Consider the following 25,380-nt stretch of genomic DNA (forward strand, 5'->3'; position numbering starts at 1 on the left):
TTATTATCCCCGCGTTCTTCACATCGGAGGTGTTTCGGGTATATACAAAAAGTTCTGACCTTTGCGGCGAACACGCGAGCCCCTTTTGGCTGCATACTCGACAATTATGTCTGCTGCGGCCTGTAACCGCTCTTCCGTGTGTGCATCGCTACCTCGGTTCACCCAGAGATTGATATCGTCCGCGTACATGCTAAAATTTATCCTCTGTAGCTCATCTAATCTGCGCGGGAGGCCTCTTATTGCCTCCTTGAAGAGAAACAGCGACAATACCGAGACCTGCGGCGTGCCCCTGCTTCTCAGTTCAATAGGGGGGGATTCTAAGCTTTGGAGTGTCATACAGGCTTCCCTGCCCGATAGGAAGTCCTTGATACATTCGTAAGTTCTCTTCCCCACACCGAGCTCGCTCAGCCCGTTGAGGATCGCCTCATATTTGAAATCGTCAAACGCTTTGGTTAGGTGTAGGCCCAAAATTACTGGTGCGTCTTTGGAGCGCGAGTCTAAGAGGTCGTGTTTAAGTCGGAGCTTCACTTCCTGCGTGCACAAATGTGGCCGGAAACCGGCCATCTCGTGCGGCCACAGGCTGTTTTGCTCCATGAAGCCCGCCAGACTTGTTTGACGACGTGCTCCATTAATTTCCCTATGCATGACGTAAGGGAAATTGGCCTGAGGTTGTCTAGGTGCGGGGGTTTGCCTGGCTTCGGTATGAGTTTAACGTTGGCTGTCTTCCATTGCTCGGGTAGCTTGCCTTTCTTCCCAACAACTTCTCTGATATATTCGGTTAAGAGTCGAATTGATTCATCATCTAAATTCATTAGCATCGTATTCGTGACTCCATCAGGGCCCGGAGCCAACTTTGTCTTTAGTCTGACAATTTCTGCCCGTACCTGCGCCTCTGAGATGGGGGCGTCTAGAGCCTAATTCGACGCCCCACCATAGCCCGGGAGGGGGGAACGTTGGATGTCCCCAGCGTACGGTTTCACCAAATTGTCCGGGCAGTCGGTTGTGAAACGTCAAAATGGGCCATCATTCCCCTAACATGTCCCTTTTTTATTTTATTGCTTTGTATACATGTTACGTGAAGCAGCGTGCATGCGAACGATGGAGGCGAACCGCACAGGCGCTGACGGGTGCGATTTCAGCGCATGTTAAAGATCCCTATAACAGTGGAAATTATGTCGGAGCCTTCCGCTACGGCACCTCTCTTTCCACTTTCATTCTCACCTTCCTCCCTCTTTGTCACAGCGCGATTGAGGTGTCCACCGAGAAGTGAGACTGCGCATTTTCTATCCTAAAAAAAACGACTTTGCGAAGAGGCACCGTTTGAGGATAAAGGAAGCTCAGTGTTAAAGGTTGAAGCTCTCCGCAACCGAAAACACCTAAGCGGAAGCATTGTCCCCTTAGGAGCGAGTACAAACTAACAAAGGCCAAAGAGTACCAAGAGCGTACCCTTTGTTCTCGCCTGAGATTGTTACTCCCACCGTGCGAACTGGTCTGCCACTTTAATTTAGTGCCTCATCGAGGCGGTTATCAGTACTACCGTTACTTGTCTGTGGAGCCATCGTCCTCTGAAGAACGTGGTTGCCGTCTTTGTTTTTCCTTCATGCTCTGTTTGCGGAATCCGCGAAGCATCTCACGGCACCGTTGTTAGCGCTGCGCCGATGTATTAACTTTATACTCTTTTACCTCAAAAATGACTTTACCTCACAGAGAAAGCTACAAAGGTCCCCGGTAAAACGCTCTAAAATAACCACCGCTCTTTCCATTTCATTTATCTTCGCAAAGCATCATGGGGCGCACCATGGTAAGCAGTCAGTGTCACGTCACAAACAGCACTGATAAGATGACGGCTGGCAGAAAAACAGTTCAGGCGTCCAGCCGATGCCACAGATGATACTGGCTGCGACTAATCTTGATTGTCAACAGTGGCAAAGAAGTGCTCAACCTCAGACGTGCGGCGGGAAAACATGAATTAGACTCAGGGGCTGCGCATTATTGGAAGAGCGTTGCCCTTTACTCTTCAAAACATCTTGAAACACTTCTCTTCGCAAGAGTATGACGGAAACAAATGGTGTACTGCAGCGTCGTGTGGCGCTGACGATCCAGGGCCCAAAACATGGTATGTGCATACAGCGAGAACGCATTTTTATCTACAGCGATCGTTGTTACTTGTGCTCGAAGGTTTTAAACAAGTGACTTTATATGCGGTGTTTATCTCTTCCCCGTAACAATTCCGCCAGGAAAAAAATTATTTCATTCCTGATTGAGCTCTGGCGGACGGAATTTAACGCACTGCGCGTACCGGGCAGGGGGTGGGGCACATAAGTTGACATCAAGAAAAGGAGCATGGGACCGGCCAGGTCATATCCCCGCAGCGCTCACCTGACGACGGCGCCACAAGATCGACGCCTAAATCTGCCATCCGGTAATCGAGGATAGGAACATCTCTGCGGTCTTTCACTTTCCTTTCAAGCACGAGTGAAGAGAAATAGAGTGAAGAGCGAAGAAAAACAACTCCTAACGGCGTTTTTTTTTTCGATAGCGCTTTAGCAAGCAAAAACACGCTTGTGTAGGAACACACAGACACAGCTCTTACGTTCGACTAACGAATTTATTTGAATACATCTGGCGGAGATTTCACAATACTAGCTGTTAATTCGAAGGCTCCCGGAAAGGCAGGGACTCCTTAATGATGTATTTTTCTGTCCGTAATCATTTACGAATGCCAGCTCGCACCGATTTTCAGCATTGGTTGTCGTCATTGATTGTTCAGCATTGGTTGTTTAAGCAGAGTTGTCATTCCAAAACCCCGCTGCTTTTCTGGTGTCACGAAGTTCTCTGATTGGTCAAGAAAGTTCGCTCGATTTGGTGACGTCATCAAACCTGTCCACGGAAGAAGGAAGAAAAAGAGAGAAGCAAGAAAGAGGAGAGGGAAAAAGCAGGAGAAAGAACAAACAAACGGATTGAAAGAGAAGCAAGTAAAAATGGCAGGAAAATTTCGTTAGAACCAGTTCTTGGCTTGAGCTCCACCAAAGTAGCAACAATGGGGATCTCCACTCTTCAGGTGCGTTAACCGACGTCAAATTTTCTGGTTCGTTTTGCGTTTTGATTTCGCTTTTTGCTAAGTACTAATCTTCGTCGGACTAAACATTCACCTGGCGTTAAAGGGAAAATGAGAACAACTTCTTTAAATTTGTATTAATAATAAGTATACATTGTCTGGCATTTAGTGACTACGTTTATGATTTTCCAGAAGCAAAAGGCGCATTTATTGGTGAAAAGATTGGGTTTAAAGATTGGGCTTTGCCTGCTCGTCCTTGGTTTACATATACATTATAAACTAAAAATAGACCAATAAAGAAAATCTTTTTTCCGCCACTAGGTTCAACCTCGTAACGTCAATAGCAAGAAACACTTCGTAATCACATTTGGAATCGAATGGAGGTCTAACCGAGCTTTAGAGATCTGCGGTGAAAAAAAAAAAATGTGCATCTGCGTGAAAAACATTGCGGTATCTGAACGTTTTCTTTTATTTCTAGTTTAGAAAAAGCTTTGTTTACGGTAAAAATTACCCTTTGTCGTTGTAACGCGGTGGTCTTTAGCGACAGGCGAATTTTAATTTATCCTCAGTGTCCCCATCAATTACTGTCCCACAACACCCCTAACATAGTTTTCATGCGCCGTTTAACAGGCTTGTGTCTCGGTGCCCGACTGTACTGAAACATTAGCGGTTTCGTCCTATGTTGCCTGCGGCTCCATGCTATAGCTCTGGGAACAAATGCGTTGTCTTTGTGGGAAATTGAAGCGCTAAGAAACAACGACACAAAAAGCGGGGTGGGTCACAGAGCTGAGCTTAAAGTTCACGCATGACGTTCCAACCGAAGGCGAGTAATAGTTTCTGGATCCATGGTTGATAAAGAACCCGGACCATCTTTGTTGTGTTTACCCTCCACGATCAGCCAAAGGGTTGTCAAATTTTGTGTCTCCGCACTTGAAGGTCATCATCATTGATTTCCATAATAGACACTTACCAACTCGCTCAGTTTTCTGCCCCTTTGCAATACATATTCTCGTATATTTGTATCCTGGTCTGAAGCAGCTGCGAGTTCATTGCAACAAAAAGTAAACAAAGAACGGTGTGATATCCCTGTTAGCGGACATGGTTGTGCATTGGAAGTGCACTCAAGCTTAATTACTGCTTGGAATGATGCTTTAAAACCTGTCACTCACGTTTTATATTTTTTTAATGGTGCATTCAATGTCGTTGCCAGTCATGCAACGTCAATTTGCCTCAAGCAAGGATTTATTTTCCTGAATAGCACGCATTTTTTGTGGTCTTTTGTGTCGCAAATTTAGCTTGGCCAGCCTGCTCAACCTATCAAGTAAAGTAAAGAGAATTAAAATAACGATTGGTAAAGTAACGCATTCCAAAAGATGCAAACAGAAGTCGAGGAAAAATGCTGCAAAGAGCTACACAGGCCCTCGACACCTTTGACTTAGATATCGGCAAGCAGTACTTTTATGCACGGCTATGGCTATTTATCGCCGAACATTACCAAATTTAAAAAAAGCGTATTATATATTTTCGTACAAAAACAATATTTCATGAGTTGTAGTATAGCAATAGTTTCACGCATCACAGCACAAAGTACAAAAAACCCTGCTGTGAAAATCGCTGATACGAGGTCACATAATATGCAAACAGCTCGTGAACGGGTATCACACTCAAATCAGTGTTGCTGCTGACTTCATGTATAGGTACCACACTAAAGTCAGTGGCTGTTGCTAACTTACTGCATAGTATGTCGAGTAGTTTTCGGGGCTAATAAGAGAGCATTTGTTGCCCACAATTGGTTGTTATAGTTTCTGTATGCCACAGGAAAACGTTGGCCATATTTTACGTCCGATTGTTTTCAGTTAACGAGGTTAGTGAGCAAGTCTTCAACGCCGGTACTAAAGTCCCCTGCCAGCAAACACCATTAACGTATTGATGAACTGCTGGTGCCTTACAACGTGAATGCCTTTCCAAGTCACTGGGTAAGCCTATGAGAGAATGCCTCACCAGGAAATCGGCCGGAGACATTGACGTCTTCATTCGCTGTTTTTCGGCGTTTACAGGAGAAGACACCTGAGAGCGCTTTTTGTTTGCCTATTGTCCTTTCGTGCTTCGCAACGCCTGGTCGCGCGTCATATAATCGCGAGACTGTAAACAGGTTGCGCACGACGCAGTTGTTGGACAGCTGAAAGAGATACAGAGGACAGACGTCCACGCTTGACGAGCCTTTGTCGTGCAGTCCATTAGTACTACCATCGCGTGAGCGGAATTTCCCCACGCACTAAAAGGAGGCATGAACTGTGAGAAACGGTGACGTACAGAAAATCACGCTGCGGAGATTAATTCGCCCCGAGAAAATCAAAGCAAGAAAAGAACCCCGAGTGCAGGACTTCTTTATTTCTTCCTGCTTGCACTTCCTCGCACTCCAGGAAGCCTTTAAGGGCGCATTTTGCAGTGCCGACTGGGCTACCTCGGTATAAACGAGTCAGTGTGCTTTTTTGCGTTTAGCGGAGAGTAATGCCCCGATTGCTTTACCAGCCACGACGCTAACACACTAAGTAGCGTATGCCATTAGGTAGCCGCCTAACGGTTACTGCTGGAAATCGCTATTCCCTAGTGCGATGTGCAGCAGTCGCGTATATTTCTCTTTATTTTGTGCGCTCAGGCTTAACTGGTTTCCAGGAAAGCACGCTATGGACAATTATTCTTGCTATCACTGTCGGTTTACCAAGTTGTATGCGCAGTCACAGAGAAACAGGAAGCTCGGCACACATGGCCGCGTTTGCTTATATCCGCTGCCGGAAAGCTTACACTTCGCGGTAGCTTATTTTTCACCGTGGTTCCTAGTCTCGGGTGAGGCACTGCCACAGGCTGCGAGTGAGCGCAGCAGCTGGAGTTCTCTTTATTTGTTTTCAGGGAAGAACTAAACCACCTCTGTAAACAACCCATCGCGACTGTGTATGAGAGATGTGATTACACGGATGTGCAACTGTGTTTCCTTCTCCGTCTTTTTAAAAAAGTTTCTTAATTTTCATCCCAGATATGAGTGTGATACCCACTGCGTCCACTCCTGCTTCAGCACAGGCCAGTTCACACGTTTGTAACGCTTCCCCTTTCGACACCGGACCAACACCGTTCCCAGTCACGGTTGTTGATCAATTCGCTCTCACCTTGCCATAAGCTAGCAGTTGCTGTTGATTCAGTTGGTAGAGCGACTGCTCCGGTGAGGCGCTGGTCCCGGGTTCCAATCCCGGACCAAAACGAATTATTCTTCCACACGAAGTTTCTGCTTTCTGTTGCATAACCTTCTGTGGCAAATATAGCTTTCCGCTGCAGCCGTATCGCTGCGTTTGGTGGATGTTAATGAGCGATTACTCCCTTAATATAAATCGGTTTGACATTGTTGAATTCCTCTAAAAATTGGACTAAAAATGCTTGCATGGATGTAGTGGAACCTCAGGCAAGCAATCATCTTCTTCTCATATTGGTTAAGTCAAGTTACTGACCGCTTAAACTAGCGTGTTGGAGGGCAGTCTGAGGTGATTTATTTATACATTTTTTAATAGCCCTGGGGGAAAAAAGAATAAGACTTGCCTACTGCTTTTGTATTAGCTTTTCCAGACTAAAATTATTTGAGAGGAGGTGCTGGCATATATAGGTGGCGAAGGCTATTCTTTGCCATGCTACGTAACAACGAGCTCGTCGTCTGCTAGCATGACAAATACGTAACTAAGGAGAGTGCACCAATACTTCGCTATCACGTATCGGGGGTGAGAAAGGCTGTCAAATATTAAAAAGGTAAACTACAGTTGCACCCCACTCAGCTCCCTGTTGTTGAAGTGAGTGTAGGCAGGTGTGGGTGTATGGTCGGCGTATGAGCTTATCTACAGAGTCGAATCCAGTCCCCCTCAATTCGGCGCACTTTCCTGCTAACTTTTTCTCGATTTTCCACCTTCTAGTTTGCCTTGTTTCTTGGGTACTTTTCCCTTCCCATATCCATCGTCTTTTCGCGTACTTCGGCCGAGCTCACAGTGCACGGGGTTGATAATGCGGGCAAAGGCAATAAGCTTCGCAGCTTCTTGTTTACGGGCATATCCGTATAAGGTCAAGGCACACGCGGATAGTGGGAAGGTGAGTTCGTTTCATAGTTCATTATGCGGTGTGGCAGCGTGCCGCCCTTAAAGCTTCTCAAGGTTCTCTGCGCGCAGGAGAGGTGTGGTCGACTGTGGACTCACTGAGGGTCGGAGACACTGTGCCCGTTTGAAAATAAATGTGCAGGGAACAGTGTGCGAGTTGCGCCAAAGACTAACCCACCACGGTGCTGTGACCAAACTGTTTAATAGAAATACGGAATCTGCTTTCTGTGTCAGAACGTGATATTGAGTCGTGGGAACGTGCGCGCAATTGGTGTGATAAAGCTTTAATCTTTCATTTTCCTTTCATATTTCATCACCAGGCAGTTTCCTTTAAATCTGACGCTCTTGGAACAGATGAATCAGTACGATGAATTACAAGTGTATTCAATTTGCAGCTTGGTTTCTCTAAAGCTCTCGTTTGCTTCTTTAAAGATAGCTGCTGATTGGCGGGAGTCATGATAATGGCTTTTCTGTTTTCGGTAAACTTCCATCAGAGTAGGGGCTAGGCAAAAAAATATAGTGAGATAAAAAGAGAAAATAGTCCTACGTATGCCACGCCTTCTCAGCAAGGGCACAATATCTTGCAAGCAGAAATGCTCAGATTAGCCTGACACTGGCTATCGCCACGCAGCACTGTGTACAACTAGAAAGGTGGGGACACCCTTTAACGACGCCCCGCACTAGCGATCGGACAAACATCGCCAGGAGAAGTGAAAAGGTATCGAAGAGCACAGTTGCCATGATTCCCAACCATGACGCCGTTTCACTATCCCAAAATACAGAGCGCAAAACGCACGTTCACGTCCACTGAACCAATCTCGAGCCACCGGCTATTAAGAAATTTGTCCGCTTTAGTTCTCACTCACACGTCCTAAGGACTTTAGTTTATGTTGAACACGACAGACGCTTTCCGCACGCCATATGTTAGGCGTGTGCTTTGCGCAAGAAGCCTGCCGTAACGTTCACAAAAGAAGCCGCTGTACATGTTGAAAAGATCACACTGCCTTTATGCGCCCGATCGTCTCAAAAGCAACACACCAGTTTGATTTCTAATTTGCCTGTGATCTATTTAACCGATATCGCGTCTTTATTTGCAGAAATAGTTGTACTGGGCGTAAGGTGGTGCCTTTCGCGCCCTCGTCAGTCCCTTGCCTCTCTTTCCCTCGTCGCCTCGCCCGCTTTCCTCAATGTGACCGTCATGCAAGACACCCATCTTATGCGCGTGGATAAGCTACTATGTGTGACCATGCCTGACTCACAGTCGCACACATGACAAACCCCTAGCTAGACCCATATCCCCCCCCCCACTCCTACCACTCGTCTGCTCTAACACCCCCCCCCCCCCCCCCCTGGCTTATTACCATTACACGAGTGCAGAGCCAAGAACGCTACAGACTATAGAACAACCCTACCCAGAGCTCTTAACACTCCGACTTGCATCGGCAATTCGCGTCACCGCAACAGTCGCTGATATTCGCATTAGCACAAGAGAAAAAATACGGTCAGTCTTCCTCCTTTGTTTGCTCTTTTGAAGGTGCCAGTTTTTTTTATTGGTTATATCTTTGCCCCGCATTGGCGCTCATTCGCGACCTGTTCTTGCTGGTTTACTACACTAGGCGATTCTTCTTTCTGTGCAGAAATTAATTCATGGTCGTTGCACTGAGCCCGAAGGTAAACGAGGCAATCAAAGACAAACCACAGATTCGGTTTTTTCCCTGCCGGCCTGCAGACTCTTCGGCTGAGCTAAGTCGACACTGGCACCGCAGCACTCCTTGAGGACGAACGCGTCGATACTCCGGGACTTCCCAGGGAAGTGGACCCAATTCTGCCTTGAAACGAATAAGCCTCTTTGTTCGCAGTTAGGAGGAGGAGAGAGAAGGAAAAAAACTTTATTTTCGCCGGCACTAAAGCCCAGTGAAGAAGAGCGCTTGCTCCGCCAAGGCGCGCTGATGATCTGCCGATTGAAGCCAAGCACTCTATGAAGGAGGGGGAAGGGGGGGGGGGGGGCGCAAGGGGGAATAAGGAGAGGTAATGGCAGTGTTGCTGTCGCATGAGTGTTGCATCTGGATTCGAGTTTTCTAGTTTGTGCTTGTGTTGGCTTTAGATACGGGACGGTGTACTCTAAGAGAGCACCCTAGATTTCTTTTTTTTTTGTCTAATAAAGTTGTTTCCATTCCATCCAGGAGTCTGCTATACAAGAGTGCAGTGACGAGCTGCGTTGCTTGTTCTTTTGTCAGCCCGTGTTTTTTGCTACTGATACGTCGGATTAGCTGTGTGAGATTCAGCAATCTTTTTGAAATTGTACAGGTACAACGTCCGAGCTTTCAATGTTTTGCTTTGTGTTATGAGTCCGAGTAGTGGGCACCATGTCACCTTTGGCACCTGTTTTCCCAGTAGGGTGAGTCGTAAAAGGGCGTTGGTTTTCTTTTGGCGCTGTGTTCGACTCATCAGGAGGAGCTCCGACTATTTCTGCTGAAGGTCGGCGTCTGGCTATGTGTGCACCTTGCCTTATAACATGCATAAACACCTTTGCTCCGGCCCAGAATTTATTCGCACTGGACTTGACGCCGCAGGCAATGCCAGAAATCAGGAGCCCTGCTACAGCATCTAGTAGAACTAGTGATTGCACCTAGGTATAAGCAAACAGGTAGAGAAACTTGTAAAAATTTAGAGGGACATTTAATCCCCGAATACGTGTGACAATGCAGTAGCATCGTTTTGGTCTAGCAACGAGCTTGTGGTACGGTTCCTACTCGCTCCTATCGACACCCATGAATTTGTTGGTGGAGGGTTCGACTCCTGTTTTACGGCTGACTCAAGTCAGGGCTAGCAGTTCCGTGCTACACATCACGCATCCGAACGCAACCGGCCCTGCACTTGTGCAGAAATTTGAGGAGTCATAACATTTGACCCGAAACCACGTTGCTGGGCAATCTAGTGCGTCATTCTGGGGATAAATACAGATATATATATATATATATATATATATATATATATATATATATATATATATATATATATATATATATATATATATATATATATATATATATATATATATATATATATATATATATATATATATATATATATATATGGCAAGCGATGCCGTCTAATGTCTGAATGGCAATGGCTCAAGCCGTGGTTGGAGTCAACTCACGATATTAACTACATTCTATTCCTGTTCTACTGCACTCACTTGTAGTTCGTGCAAGTTTAAGTGCTAAAACAGACTATTTCTGGTTAACATATCGTATTTCCCCTCCTTCAAAAAACGTGAAACCATTTTGACCAATCGCGAGTTTTGTAAGGCCACTTTTTGGGCGACGCCGGGCTATGGTGTCAGTGAGCCATCTAATATTTCGCATTAATAGAAGTCCATGCGGTAAAAACATGGCGACTCATGGGGCTCACTCCGAGTCACCTCTGAGATGTGTCATCGCCACCGGTAACATGTCTTTCTTCCCACAGAATCACCACTGGGGTCGACCTCTCTAACCTTCTTTAATTGTGAAGGTGTCTGTCTTATATCTGCGCGCATTGAAACGCAATGTGACGTCATTTCGAAAAAAACTCGGGTACTGTTACGGGGGGAACAAGAAATACTCAGGCATGCGAACGTGCTACGCAGCACACGAAATGGGGGCGGAGAGAGTGCACAAGACTTGTCTAAAAATTAGACTATACTACACAAGTCTTGTTCTTTCCTCCCCCTGCCATGTGTCGCTTGCAATCTCAAGACGTTAACGAACCCTAATTTCCATCTATTCCTCTTAAAGCCGAGTGGCACAGTGGTAAAAAAGCGCCTCGCTAAGGGGCTGTTTTCGTTTGCCCTAGTTTTACGAATCAATGGATTTTGACAAAATTGTATTGATATGGTCTTCCGTTTAAGACAAGAAGCAGTAATTCAAAATTTGAATAAAAGTCATAGTTTATCCTCTTGAAACAACATAGCACGCAACTTAAGAGGAGAGTAGTGACGCAAAAACAGTTTGCGGAATTGCACGACGAGGTGAGGTTAAACATCTGCATGAGAAGACTGGTGCGACCTAGTTTCCTCGAGTGTGTAAAAGGTATGAAGATGCCGAGAATAGCGCAGCGAACTCGAAATGCAATCAGGACAGCTTTTCCAAACACATAGGAAACAAAAAGTTCCTTGAAGATGATTGAAAGCTGTGCAGACGAAATGAAACGCTGCACCAAGCCCCAATACAATGAAGAACCAAAATGCGCGAAAATAGGCAAATATGCTTATGGGGCTTCTTGTACCTACTCTTTCCGCGCAAGTTATCATTTCACTTCAAACTGTATATTTTTTCGCCAAAGGCCTCAAGAAAGCCAATTCTTTACGCCTCCACGCAAAACAACAATGATTCTCATTTAAGGGCACGTGCAAGATTTCTCAGAAACTGTAAACAGAATAGGGTGCATTAATAATAAAACGTGAGGATGTAAGAGGGGAATAGCGTAGGGATCGTTAAGTCATTATGAATTTTCGAGGCATGCAGGACGCAAAAAAACGGAGAAAGAAAAATCGACATTATTACCCGTGATAAAAATCTGTCAGCAAGAAAATGGCGGAGGGCACGGTACCAAGGTCACTGTTTTCTGAAATATTATTTGCCGAGTTCACTAGCTGGCATGCAAAGGCACCCTTTTTGGAAGATGATGTTAAAAATACTCTGAGCGCTAAGCAGGGAGAGTCCTAGGAAAATGTGAGTTCACTACATACACAACTGTGTACAAAGCGCCTTAAAGGTTTAGCAGAAAGCGCTCAAATGAGCACTTTCTAGAAGACCACCCCAGAAGAAAGCTTTCAAGCAAATCATTTATCTTAATAAATAGTGGCGTGTGCCTCAGCCGTTAAGAGGAGTTGTGTACGTTTGAGCAGTGGGATTTGTGAAAAGAAAGCGGACATGGCGTATTACGCACCAAGATATCTTCCTTAGTATCACTGTGGTGAAATATCGACAAAACAACAAATATTGTAAAACCTTTCATTCGCGACTTTTAGAAACCAAAGCGAAGCAGTGTAAAAGAGAACGGCAAGCCTTCAATTCGTGTTTACTACAGATGGGACTATAGACGTGTCTGTTCTCAAAAGCATTCGCCAACATTTACACACAGCGTGTACATAAAATGTACACACTCCATATCACCGCCAGGCAACACCAAGCAAGCGAGATCGTGAGTAAAATGTTAGACCTAACAGCAGTGCCTGATTTGGATCGAACATGACAACATCTTCCTCTTCAGCCAAGCATTTATCTCTTTCAGCCCAGCGTCACCAAAGCTATCCATGGGAATTAAGTCTAAAATTAACCGTATATATAACACGCCCTCTTGGTCAAACAACTAAGCAATCATGCTAAACAAGTATCCCACATCTTGCGCACAGGCGTTTAAAACTTCCTGGACTTGCAAGACACCTAGTGACTACGGCATAAAAGTACTCAGTTCCAACCAGACAGTATTGCCGTACCGACACATTGTGAGGCCCCTAGAACAGTTTTACTTCAATACGACATATGTGATTCACGGGGCAGCAGGACCAGGACCTGCGAGAAGAACTGTGGCCATTTCGGTGAACAATAAGCAACAAGTAGGCACACAAAATAGGGCAAGAACAGATGGCAACAATAAAGTTCACCGAACACGTGAAATTAGCACAACTACAAAGCCAGTAGATGCGCCCAAATATGTGTACAGAGGCTGGCCAATTAGGGCCGATCGCTAGTCTTGTAAGCCCCATGGGTTTTAAAATAACGCGAATAGACATCATAATACCAAACAATTCTGGACAAAAGCATTTTTGATCGGGAAGTCATTTATGAACGCAATTACTTCATATAATGTGAGATTTCACTACAACGATCAATATATACGCTGGTCACCAGACGGCAGTAATGTATTTTTTTTTCTGTTAACTTTTTTGCTATCGCCGAAAGCGTTCCCCGTTGGTTTTCTATGGCAGTCTTAACTTTTCCATGTGATCGGTGGGAATACTTTAAAGGAAATATTTTGCTACATATCAGAGGAATGAATCATTACCTTCAATGTTTTCATTACAGTGTCTTACAATTTTCTCATTTTCAAAATTTTCTCCGAAAATGTTAGGCATGTTTTTGCAATGAGAAGCATTATGTATTGCTTAAAACTGTGTGCAACTAAATATATCTAAACAGCAGCAACCATTATAACATGTATAGTATAAATAATTAAAATATATGCTTTGAGGAATTCATTTAATTAACGTGTGTCAGCAGAGTTCATAGTAACTCTTCATTGGCATCGCCATCAGACTGATGTCGGTGGCAACTGCCTCCGTACCAGATCCGGGTGTCGGTTTTTGCGACGGCTTAAATTTATTCTTACTTGACTAGCCTGCGCACGCAAATCGAGTGGTACGCAGAAATCTTGCCAAAAGTACGAATACCTAACGTATGCATCCTGCCACCCGATAGCCCCGATCGCACAGCCTTCTGACGCACGAGCAGCTCCTTATGAATTCGCCCCCTTTCTGATGACGTCAGCTGTGGTTTGGATTGGAACCCACAGTCTCGAGAAGGGGCGCAAAGCGCCCTAGCGGCACGTGCTGTGCGGCCGTGCCAAGGATATGCCAGCCTCCTCTAATGATCCGACTCGTCAAGTGACCAGCGCCAGTTCTTGTAACAGCCGTCGCCGCTTCTTCTGCACTGTCGCGAACGTGCTCCAAGGCCACATACTCTTCGAGCGCATTTCCCGATTTATAAGCGCGACCGGCAACAATGACGTCAATACTGGATCACTTTTTCGCGTGCTGTCTTAACGCCCTTCTGTTCTTGCCTACCGGAGTTATTGCGCAAACGCCGAGTGCCTTGCGACGGGTGCCGCTCGTCGCTGGTATTATGACGCGCGTACCAAGTGGAAAGGGCGACTTAAACCGGTATCAGTCTGCCCCGCGCACCGATGCCCCTTACAAAAATTATTTAGACATTCTATAGACTGACCATAGACTTCTGTCTATAAAGTCTATAGACGAACCTTAGTGAACCGTCTATAGGCAATGCAAATTCCATAGACAGTCTATAAACAATCTCTATAGATTTATGGCCATACACTTTTAGCAGACCTTTTTCTATAGACAGTCTATAGAGTATGAATAGACAAAAAGAAATATCTATAGGAAGTAAATAGAGTCTGTAAGAAGTGTATAGACTGTATTTAGATCATTTTTGTAAGGGCGGTGAGATTGGGGGTGCGCGGGGAGGGGGGGGGGGGTTTAGTAAATAAAGCATGCATTGCAGTTTCAGGTCATCTCGGTATTCATTGCCGGGATTGTGAATGGGCAAAGAAAGAGAAAAAACAGTGCGTACCGCTATATCATGAAATCAAGGTCATTGCCAAAAATCGGGAAAAAACTGCGAGGGAAATTATCGAGGCATACAACATATTCAAGCAGGGAAATGCATGTATAAGTACCCCTTCGCTAACACTTCTGCAAAAAGAGCTGTCACTCCTGGGGGTTGATAATCTCTGCTGATTTCTAGCGTGCTTATGTTGCTGTTGTCACATTTATGTTTTTGTTTTTGGTTTTTTTGCACTTTGTTAACCTTTCCCTCATTGCCGACATCTGTGTATTTATACTTGTGTGATCAGCAATAAACCCTCAGTTGTTAGTCAGCGCCGTGTCGTTCGCTTTCTTGTCTTTTGTGCTCGTCTTTGTTCGCGCTGTTTATTCAAGATGCTTAACCAACTAGCCCGCCAAAACGTGTTAACGGTGCTGCCACTTGTACGTCGGTTTCACGACGAGTGGTTGACATCCCGAATTAGAATGTATAATGCAACAATGCAATCAAACGCACACACTGGCAAGGGACTGGACAAGGCGCGGACTTCCACGATTTGCTACCCAGACACCTGCGGATGGTTTTCTCACACAATTATCGCTGACTTATCAATGTAGCAGGGGGGAAATCGCTGACGCGCGTGATATGCGTCAGCAAATCATCCCGTGGTTCTCTAAACAAAACGGAGTGAGTAGTAAGCCTCACATGAAGCATGCCACTTCTTCGTTTTTCTTCTTGCGTGTGTCCTCGTTCGTTGCGAGGCTGCATCATGCATTGTTCTTCCAGCCACCAACTAGATCGTAAGTAGTGATTACGTTGACACCCTATATCGCTGGCTGATGCGCATAAGCATCCAAAACGGACAGCTGACCTCCTCCTCCCACGCTCATAACGTCTACCGCGTCATATTCTAACACCGGCAACATATGAAATTAATTGCGGTTCAGAGACCACGGCGACCGGTACATATTGTTAGGGGGAGGTCTCTATACAGAACTGTGCCGCACTGAAAGGTGCTGTGCGACCTAAGGCTTGAACGCTGACGCACACCCACGATCAGCGTCGTCGTCTTCAAAAGCACTGGTACTCATTTCGTTGTAGACTGGTAACACTAGCCCCCATGGTGAAGTCACCATCCCAGTGAGGACTAGGAGGGCGAGGTGGAGTGGGAATCATAAGGCTTGAGGCGGGCAACACGCACTACTTCGGAAAGCGGTGTAGCGGAAGGGGACTTGGAATGGAGCAGTGCGATCTCGTAGCCAAATCGGTCACTTGGCGTAAAACACGGTAAGGGCCTGTGTAACGAGTCAGAAGGTTTTCGCGAAAGCTCACACGCCGGGACGGAAGCCAGAGTAGGACGACGAATCCTGAATAATGGTGGGCATCATGGTGGGTACTGTCGGTAGCAGTGTTTTTGATAACCTTGGGAAGCAGACAGGCGGTGACGAGCAACCTGGCGGGTGGTGTCGTCCCGAGCGATGACATCACGAGCATAAATAGTGACGGAGTCGGCGGTGGAGAGTAAGGTATTTATGGGCAGTAATGGGTCGCGTCCAAAGAGAAGGTGGGAGGGCGAGTACCCAGAAACATAGAGCATTTAAGTGAGCGTGCGGTTTCGACGTTCCGTAAGGCCGTTAGTCTCCGGGAGTTAAGCCGTGGTGAATTTGTGCCAAACGGAGCAAAAATGAAGAATTTCATCAGCCACTCGGGAGAGGAATCAGCGGCCACGGTCGGTGAGCAGTTGACCGGGGGCGTCATGATGGAGTAGGACGCCGTGCAGAATAAAGTCAGCCACGTCACTAGCGCAGCTGGTAGGGAGGGCGCGTGTGATCGCGTACCGCGTGGTATAATCGGCGGCGATGGCTATCCATTTGTTCCCCGAGGTGGACACCGGAATATACCCAGGCAAGTCAAGGCCAACACGAGGAAACAGCCCGGTCGAAATTGCAATCGGATGCAAGTGTCCAGGAGGCGGAACCAAAGGCTTCTTCCGGCGTTGGCAGCGCTCGCAAGGGGCCACATAGCGTTGGACGGAGTGATAGTGGCTAGGCCAGAAGAAACGCTGGCGAATGCGGGCGTGCGTGCCAGCGTCTCTAAGATGACCAGCCGTCGGGGCATCATGGAGTTTGAGGATGGCAGAGCGCAGGTGTTGGAGAACGACAACCAAGAGCTCAGCTCCATCAGGTCGCATATCGCGGTTTTACAGCGTGCTCCCATTGTTTACGAGGATGGCAAGGATAGCGTCAGGGCGGCCGGCGTTGAGACGGTAGGTGGTGGGGCGCAAACTTGTATCCATGCGCTGTTTGTCGGTAATGTGAGAGAAGTCCGAGATAGTCTATACACAGGTGTCAGAGTAACAGTCTGCAGAGGAAGCACGATCGACGGTATGACGGGACACGCAATGTGCATCTTGGTGGAGCTAGCTGGATTTGTGAACGACGGAGAATGTATACTCTTGCAAGAGCAACGCCCAGTGCTCAAGACGGCCAGTGGAGTCCTCAAGGGAAGAGAGCCAGCGCAAAGTGAGGTGGTTGGCGCAACAGTGAACGGTCGGCCAAAGAAGTAAGGGCGGAATTTCACAATGGCCCACAGGAGTTCCAGGCATTCCCGCTCTGTGATGGAATAATTCTTCTTCAGTGAAGAAAGGAGTCGGCTCGCATAGGCAATCACGCAGTGGTGGCCGCGTTGCCGCTGAGCAAGGATGGCGCCAATCCCGCGGCCTCTGGTGTCTGTGCAAAGTTGCGTAGCGGCGGACGGGTTGAAGTGGGCCAAGGCAGGTGGGTTGATGGGGAGAGCCATGAGGCTTGAGAAAGCGACAACGTGCTCAAGGCCCCAATACAGTAGTAGTAGTATTTTTTTTTTGGCCATATAATACAATATGCCCTCGAGGTGAGGCAAAAGGAGGAAGACGAGGCAAACCTCCTGACGAGGCCTACACCTCGAATAATATATCGAACAGTGACCGCATGGCAAAAAAAAGACAATTTCAAAATAAGCAACAAAAGTTATACGATAGAAATAGCAAACACTAAAAAAACGATGCGAAGATAATAAACAGCAATTGGCAGAAAACACGATATGCACACTCGGCAGTAAAGGAAGCAACGCAAAAGAACAAAATATACAAAGTTAGCTGAATTTATACAGGAAAAAGAATCTTCAGTTTTTTCTCAAAACCAGATACACTATGACTTTCTGCGCCGATTTTTATTAGAGACTGATAAGCATTACACAATGCTACAATTTGGTTATCTATAGTTTGTTTTCCATAGTTTGTTCTAGGTCTTTCAGTGGATAAGGCGACCGCACTTAAACCACACGTAACATTTCTTGAATTATAAGCATTTTGTAAAGACATGAAATTATGCTCTACTTTATAAAGAAATGTGAACAGCCAACCTCAAATTGTAGACATGAAAGAAATAGCGAACATGAAATGTTTCGAAAAGATTATTTTCAATTGAACATAATGAGCGTAGAGCGCTTTTCTGAAGAGAAAGCAATTTATACGAATCGGTTTTGTTGCAAGTTCCCCACACCAGGTTGCAGTATACAAAATGGGAATGAACAAGGGCAAAGTATAATTGTCTTCTTACCTGTGGTGCAAGCAGATGCCTAATACGATAGATAACACAAATAGACCTGGCCATTTTTAGTCTAATACAGTTTACATGATCTGTCCACCCCACATCACTGCGAAAATACACACCTAGAAAACGGCAACTATAAACTTACTCGATGTTCAAGTCATTAAAAGCTAGTTGGACGCGATGATCTAATGGTTTGTTTTAGAATGAAACAGCATAAACTTTGTTTTGCTGACGTATAACTGAAGTTGATTAATAGAGAGCCAAACCGCTAACTCGTTAAGCCAGGCATTAGATTCCTGTTCAAGTACTTGAAGATTGGAGCCAGAAAAAAGACATTAGTATCATCGGCATATATCATAATATTAGGAGTTAATGGAAAGTTGGCAATGTCATTAATGTATAAAATGAATAAAAGTGGTCCTAAAATTGAACCCTGAGGGACACCGACATTTATCGTACCAAAAGTAGATTTTGCATCATGAATCTGAGTGCACTGGATACGTGCAGTTAAGTAACTCTCCAAAAGTGCATTTGCAACTCCACGGATCCCATAAGTCTCTAATTTATGAAGTATTATTGAATGCTTCACAGAATCTAAGGCTTTGCACAAATCAAGAAAAATTCCAACAGAAAAAAGCCTATTCTCAGAATTGTTAATTATAGAGTTTTTAATATCTAACAGAGCTGGTTGGGTTGATTTACCGACCTGAAAACCGTACTGTTGGGGACAGACTAGATGCTTAGTTTGTAAGAAGTTATTTATTCGCCTGAAGAGAACACGCTCAGCTAATTTTGAGAAAAGAGGCAATACCGAAATGGGACGATAATTGTTCGGGTCATTTTTGTTGCCACCTTTGAATAGCACAGCAACACGTGCGACTTTTAATTTGCTAGGGAATACACCAGAGAGCAGCATTCTATTACAAATATGCGTAAGGGGAGCAGCGATAATATTAACTGCACATTTGATATGAAAAACAGCTACTCCGTTGTCCCCAGGTGACCACGTGTTTCTAAAAGCATTATTGATAGAAACAACTTCATCCGCTGAAGTGGAGGGCAGAAATATAGAATCAGTGCTGCAGGAGGGCAAATAAGTGTCTACAGCCCGATTTAGATGGCAGCTAACTGAAGGCCGGTGTGCTCCGGCAGCTAAAAAATGTTCGTTGAGTTTATTTGCAAGTGACATACCGGCATAATTCACCACATTGATTTTTAGCTCAGATGGAAGATCATTTTTCTTGTTCCCTATGATAGTGTTAATACCTTTCCAAAGTACTTTAGGGCTGTGCAAAATAGACGAGAACTTATTAATATAGAAAAGAGATTTGGCCTCCTTTAAATCTGAATTTAATTTGTTACGAAACTTCTTAAACTTAATTCATCCGAGCATCGTGTTTCCAAAAAATTGAGAGAACATTTTATTATTTTGCTTTATTTGTTTCAAAAGCGCGCCTGTCATTCACTCTTTTCTAGCCTTCCTGTGTTTTTTTTTATAGTTTGGTTTGGGAACGCAGCGCCGTAACATTCAAGCAGTTTCTGAATAAATATATCATAGGCACGGGATGAGTCATCTTCACGATATATATCTACCAAATTAATTGTAGACATCAAGTGACAAAATCTGGAGATGTCCTTTTCATCATAAATTCTCCGCGCACGTACCAGAGCATTCGATTTCGCCGTCTCAGGAAAAAGTGAGAAGAAAGGCAAGTGATCACTAATCCCAGAAGAAAAAACACCTGATATGCAGCTGTCGGGTGGGAAATTAGTAAAACACAAATCAATTAATGTCTCAGTGTGTAATGATATACGAGTAGGCAATTCAATAACAATATCACAACCATGAGACAACATTATTTCATTTAAACTGATCTTCAAAGAGTTGTGAACCAAAAAGGTAATATTGAAGTCACCTAACACAATGACACGCAGCTTGTTTATGTTTGCAAATTTAAGAAACAAATCAATGAGCTGAAAAAGTTGACTGAATTACCTTCAGGGGGGCCATACACAACCATTATAGTGACTCTTAGAGAAGCAATGCAGACAGTTTCAAAGTCAGTACAAACTAGTGAATAATTCGATAATATATCAAAGGACAAACGACCTTGGTCATATAAAGATACACCACCACCACACTTTCCGTCTCGGAATACTGAAATAGGTTTGTAACCAGCAAACTCTATAACATCTGCATATGAGCTAAACCAAGTTTCAGTGAAAGCAATAAAGTCAAAATTAAAGTTAAGTTTAAGTAATTCAGCTTCTACTTCCTCCGATTAATTTTTTAGGCTCTGGCAGTTCAAGTGGTAAAGAGACAGTGTTTTGCGAGGATTATAAGCACCATTTTTTATAATGTCAGTGAATGTCTCAGAAGTAAAATGCGCCATTGGTGAGCAGGTGTACTGCGCAGCCTCGCAGCTACAGCACCTAAACAATCTTATCAATGTCTTCGTCGCAAGCGATTCTTATTGCTCGGGCCCCTGGTTGCTTTCGAACATAAATCTTCCCTTCCTTTGACCAGACGAAGGCGTATTTCATTTCCTTAGCCTTCATTTTGGCGAGCCAGAGTAAATTCTTGCTGGAAGCAGTCAAGTTATCAAATAATCGAATGTCACCTTCGCATTCTCTCCGCCTTGAAATCCAGTCTTCTTTTGTGGATCGGTTGGCAAAACGGATCAACACAATAGGCATCTTGTCAGGTTGAGAAGGAAGGCGGTGTAACCCTTCAACGTCCCTTGCAACAAGTGAGGGTAAGTTAAGCTTCATCGCAAGGCTGTTGACTTTGCTCAGCAAATTTTCGCCCTCAGTGACAGGCATTCCATAAATTTCCATGTTTTTCCGCCTACTGTACTGGCTTAGTTCATTTAATTCCTGACGCAACTTTCGAATTTGTTGCCCGTCCTGGTTTGTCTAAATGTCATCTACTCTCTTACGTAAGTGCTCAATTTCCTTGTCATGCCTATTGGTTACTTGTAACAATTTGTCGTACGTGTCAGACATATGTTGAACGGACAATTCAATACTTGAAACAGTGTCTTTCAAAGACGACAGATCATCAACTTTGGTTGTGAGATTTGCTAAAGATCTGCTAATCTCAGCAAGCTGTTTGCATACGGTGGTTGAAGCCATATTACTGCTGCTATCATGAGTACGAGACGTAGAAGATCGACATGAAAGGCATTTCAAGGTTTTTCTAAATTCGACAGAATTTGCTTTAAAACTCCGCTCCCCAACACCTGCACATTTTCCAACGTGAAAACTTTGACGGCACACCGCACAGGTCAAAAATTCCTCCCCATCTAAAATGTATTCATAGCATGCAGAACAAGGATCAAACTTTTCGGACGACATTGCCAACAAGACACGAGACCATGGGCAGCAGTGGCAGCACTGGTAGCAACAGGCTAACAGCAATAAGAAGAGAAACACTAACCTGCGAATTCAGAACAGTTGTATGAGCACCTTTGTGCAGCAACCTGCCGCCGCCACCGCTGCCCGATGTATGAAGGCTGTCAACGAGTGGCACGGCTTTATAGTCGCTGCGAAGGGGCGTATCTTCACGTGTGACAGCACGGTATGCGGCTTCAGTCGGCGGGTCCAGCCAATCCAGCAGCCTGAAGATCGCTCCTGATACGGTAATCTTGACAGGGACTGCGAATTCAAAACAGTTGTATGAGCACCTTTGTGCAGAAACCTGCCGCCGCCACCGCTGCCCGATGTACAAAGGGAAACGTCTTTCATCAGCAGATTGCTGAGAGGGTGGGTGACTTCTACGAATTTGGGGATAAACCACCGGAATTAAGACAGAGCCCCGATGAAACTGCACACGTCACTACAGACGAACGTGGAGTTGAAAGGCACTGACGGCACGAACTTTGTCGGAATCTTGTTGAACGTCAACAGCATTAACCAAGGGGTCTAGGAACTTCAGTTCTCAGCGACCAAAATTGCATTTCTTTGAATGCAGCTGAAGTCCACCGCGAAGAAAAGGCGCAAGGATTGACGAAAGTCGAGGAAGTTAGCTTTCAATTGTGGGCGGTAAGCAATCATGTCGTGCAGGTAGCACAGACAAGTTGCCTACTTAAAGCCGTGAAGCAACTAGTCCATCATATCTTCAAATGTTGCAGAAGCGTCACAAAGGCCTAAAGACATTACTTTAAATTGGTAGAGACCGCCTGGGGTGACGAAAACGGCCTCCTCACGGTCCTTTTCGTCGAAAGAAATTTGCCAGTAGCCGCTACAAAGGTCGATGCAGGAAATGTAGCAGGATCCGTGTAAACAATTCAGGGCACCATCAATTCGCCGAACAGGATAGACATCTTTTTTTGTGACCTTGCGCAGGTGCCGATGGTCGAAAGAAAAGCGCCAATTCTGATCTTTCTTCTTAGCGAGCACGACAGCTATACCCAGGGGCTGTTCGAAGGCTCGATAATGTCGTTGGCCAACATCTTGTCAACCTCCCGCTGGATGAAATGGCGCTCATCAAAAGATGCGCGGTACGGCCTACGGTCTACAAGACAGGTGTGGTGCGGACGGTGTCAATCCGATGAGTCATAGCGGATGTTTGGCCAAGAGGATGGGTACCGCAGCTTAAAATGTCACTGTAGGACATCAAAATGTGGTGAAGATCCTCAGCATACCTGCACCTCATATTTGGGGTAATAATCCCGGATATAGGATTTGGACCAGAAATGGTTCACAGGACGGCTTGAGGGGCATCAGTAGGTGGAGCAGGTGTCAGGGCATAAACGGTGCAGTCGATCAGAGGCGAAAAATCAGCGAGCGAAATGCCTTCAGGAAGAACTTGGGACGACAGACTGAAGTTAAGGACAGTAAGGTAGGTGCTATTCTGGGTGACGCGCAGGACGAGGTGCCGGAGAGCGATGCTACGGTATAGAAAATCACTAATGGGGCAAGCGACGTAGTCGCCGTCAGGAAGAACCGGAAAAGGCGACACAAGAAGGTAGACAGCAGAGTCAGGGTGCAGTCTAGAGAACTCTATGGAGCGAAGGCGGCGTCAGATCATAGGGGTAGGTCCAGTCGAAAAAGGCCGCTGGAGCAGTCTATAAGGGCAGAGTGGACTGTTAAAACGTCCAAACCGTGGATCACATCGTGAGGGCACTGATGAAGGACAGTGAAAAGAATCGCGACCTGATGTCCGGAAACGGTGACTCGAGCCGTACACATGCCAGTAACGGCAGCAGTACTGCCATCAGCAACGCTAACTGTGGACGAAGGGGCAGGGGTCATCTCTTTCTTGAGGTTGCAACGAAAATATTAGCTTAGGCCTGATACTTCGGCACCAGTTTCAAAGAGAGCAGGGACAGGAACACCATCCACGAGGACGTCGAAGATATTACAAGAGAAAGCAATGGTCAGCAGAGTATTTGCAGTCCGAGGCCTCAATGCAGCGTCACCTCCGGGAGCTGCATCGGCTAGTTGCCCGAGAAGTGGCCGGGGGAAGACAGGGAGGAGCTGCGGTTAAGATGCGAGAAATGGCGGGATCCATGGTCGGGGCGACAATAAACGTAGGAGAAAGGGCGGGGAGGATAGGACCAACAGCTGCAGCATTGGCGAGAGATATGACCAACCCACGAGCACGCATAACAGGTGAACCGATCGCTAGGGGTATGCCACTGCACAGGATTGCGGCACCAGTAACGCGTCGTGAAGATGTTGGTGGGCACAGCGGTAGTAACCATGGGAACGACGGAGCACGAACTCATGTTTTCCAGTGTGCAGCTATAAAGTATGGCCATATTTGTAACCTCCTGGAGAACAACGGGCTGAATTAGAGGTATAGCTGTCATCGTGTTCTCCGCCAATGGCATACTGGAGGCAACAAGAATCCTGATCTCTAGTTAACGGTGCACAATCCTACTCAAGTTTTCAGTGTTCGAAGGCTGTCACAGAGACGGCAGATCCTCGCACGAGGAGCTGGCAGCTGTGTTTCGTAGACGATAAAAACATTGCGCAATTATCTGATGTTGGGCCTGTATGAAGCGTCGGCACACCTGTAGGCCGTGATCAACTGTGGCGCAGTCTTTACAGAGAAGTAGGTTAAACACATAGTCGGAAATTTCTTTTAGTGGGTGCACCACCTTACCTGATTCGAACATTTACTTACCAAATATTCTGCACAGGGCCAAGGCGTCCGGGATACCGGGAAGCTAGGATTCTGTAGAGATTTGGGCGCGTGCAGCAAGTTCCTTCTTAGAGGCGAGCGTCCATTCAACAGACTTCCCGAACAAGTCTCGGAGCTTCCGTTTGCATACGTCCCCGGATGTTTCGTCGGGGGTGTCGAACCATACGCGTGCGGTTCCGGAGAGGTGAAATACCACTTGCGCAAGCATGAACGTAGCGTCCCAAATGTTATACTCGCTGACACACTCATAAAGCGAGAATCAGTCCTCGATATCCACGTCGCCCGTACCGCAGAAGGTGCCCGGGTCTCGGGGGTGAGCCATAGCGAGAGTCGGTGATGTTGGCGTGGATGGAGCCGATCCGTTACTCATCACGACGGTACCAAGGCACCCGTCACTGCGTAGATCCAGCTCTTGGGCACTCGGCGGGTGAGGTGATGATACCCCGCACCACGCACCAGATGTTACGGGGAAGTCTCTACACATAACTGTGGCAGCGCTGAGAGGTACTGTACGATCTGAGCCTTGAAGAACGCTCACGTACACCCATTCTCAGTGTCTTCGCCTTCAATATCAGTGATAGTCCCTTCGTTGTCGACTGGTGACAATATGATCTAACGACGCTGTCGCACCATGTAAGCAAACCTCGTTGTCGTAAGACGGGACCAAAAACTATATAAAAGTGGCAGAACTCAGTCGCCTTGGTCTGCCTCCGACCAGAAAGAGAGATAAGAACTAAAGAACTTGTTTTAATCACAAGCTCTGGCCCGGGGCCTTCAGTGTTAAACTGTGAAGTTAGAAATAACCCGATGCTTTCGTAAGCCTTTCGGACGGGCGCTAATGCAGAATTCGTGTGATCAAGGGACATCTACAGTGTCTTCCGGGTGTTATTATTATCCGTTGCCGATCATTCCTCGCGCCAGGTAGTGGAATGTGCGACGGTAGGGTGGTGTGGGTGTCGTGTTTGCGTTCCGCGTATGAGTGCTGTGCACTCGGTTATGAGCTACAGTTATGGCAGTTGAGGGCAACCGCAGGTGCGTAAATGTTGCCTTAAAGTGGTCTCCTTAGCGGTTGTCCTTTAACCGGCGTGTCTTCGAAGGTAAAGTCGGAAGAGGGGGAGAGCAT

The 25,380-nt window shown here is 46.0% G+C and overlaps 1 protein-coding gene across 1 annotated transcript in view; it reads left to right on the forward strand.

Annotated features, from left to right (window-relative positions):
• The window catches only part of LOC144129681 (uncharacterized), a 155,842-nt gene that overhangs the window by 26,368 nt on the left and 104,094 nt on the right, over positions 1–25,380 (forward strand). The gene's annotated exons all lie outside the window — the stretch shown is intronic.

The sequence above is a fragment of the Amblyomma americanum genome, chromosome 4 (assembly GCF_052857255.1).
Source record: "Amblyomma americanum isolate KBUSLIRL-KWMA chromosome 4, ASM5285725v1, whole genome shotgun sequence".
In the NCBI taxonomy this organism is placed as follows: Eukaryota; Metazoa; Arthropoda; class Arachnida; order Ixodida; family Ixodidae; genus Amblyomma; species Amblyomma americanum.